The sequence below is a fragment of the Volvox carteri genome (genome assembly GCF_000143455.1).
Source record: "Volvox carteri f. nagariensis unplaced genomic scaffold VOLCAscaffold_84, whole genome shotgun sequence".
In the NCBI taxonomy this organism is placed as follows: Eukaryota; Viridiplantae; Chlorophyta; class Chlorophyceae; order Chlamydomonadales; family Volvocaceae; genus Volvox; species Volvox carteri.
Genome location: NW_003307627.1, coordinates 267,568 through 268,476, shown reverse-complemented (window position 1 = coordinate 268,476; position 909 = coordinate 267,568). Strand labels below are relative to the sequence as shown.

The following is a 909-nucleotide window of genomic DNA, read 5'->3' as shown; positions in this document are numbered from 1 at the left end:
CATCATACAGCAAGGTATCAGAGGCGCAGGTCAGGGCGACAACCCACTCTGAGGGTAAATTTGAATATCCGAAAAAGCGGCGAATCATAGTCAAACCGGACCGCACCATCTCCAAGACGCCAAGCAAAGTAATCAGAATGCTAAACTCATAAACTAACGAGCCCGCACGATCAGGATGACCCCTCTGCGAGTGCTCTAACTCCTGCCACTCAGGTATTGCCCGAAAATTATGCAAAACCAGATTATCCACCGTCATGGTTCCCGGCAAATTGTGCAGAACATAGTCGGGAAACGGAAACCGCGACCCGGCTGGAGAGCGCTGCACTTGAGGCGACGCAAAATCCTCCGTCAGCGCGCGCAAATCGTATTCCGGACCCGAGGTCGCACCTTGACTATTTAGGCGCGCGCGGACCCCGGCCAGGTCTTGTTGCATCTGGAGTAACATTGCAGCGATGTCCGGCCCAGCAACCGCCGCACCAGACATAGTTGCCGCTCTCGGTACCGCGCTGGGCGCCATTCCGCCTCCTAGCGGCGTAGCGCCGCCACCCAGCAGACCTTGCATATATGGGGAAGGGGGCTGGGAACCATATTGGCCCGGCATCATGGCGCCAGCAACGCCGCAGAAAACGACAAAAACCGCTAAAACGGCTTGGACGGATACTGCTACGGTTGCCATGATCTTCAAGACGATGACGACGGAGCGATAATGGTGCTCCTTCAATCAGGGCACTCTACCCGATGGGTCTTGCTGAAGAGCTGAAAGCACAGCGGAAAAAAACAGAAAGCGCGCCGAAGGCGCGGGACCTGCCTCGTTGTTCAGCGCGTGCTGAACAACAAAAACAAGATACAGAAAACCTGCAACACGCGCTATTTATGCAAAAGACGATCCTGAGGACACGGATCGCCGGC

The 909-nt window shown here is 55.6% G+C and overlaps 1 protein-coding gene across 1 annotated transcript in view; it reads right to left on the bottom strand.

The window, feature by feature from the left end:
• Positions 1 to 909, bottom strand: part of VOLCADRAFT_107941 (uncharacterized protein) — a 3,733-nt gene that overhangs the window by 1,375 nt on the left and 1,449 nt on the right. The window lies entirely within an intron of this gene.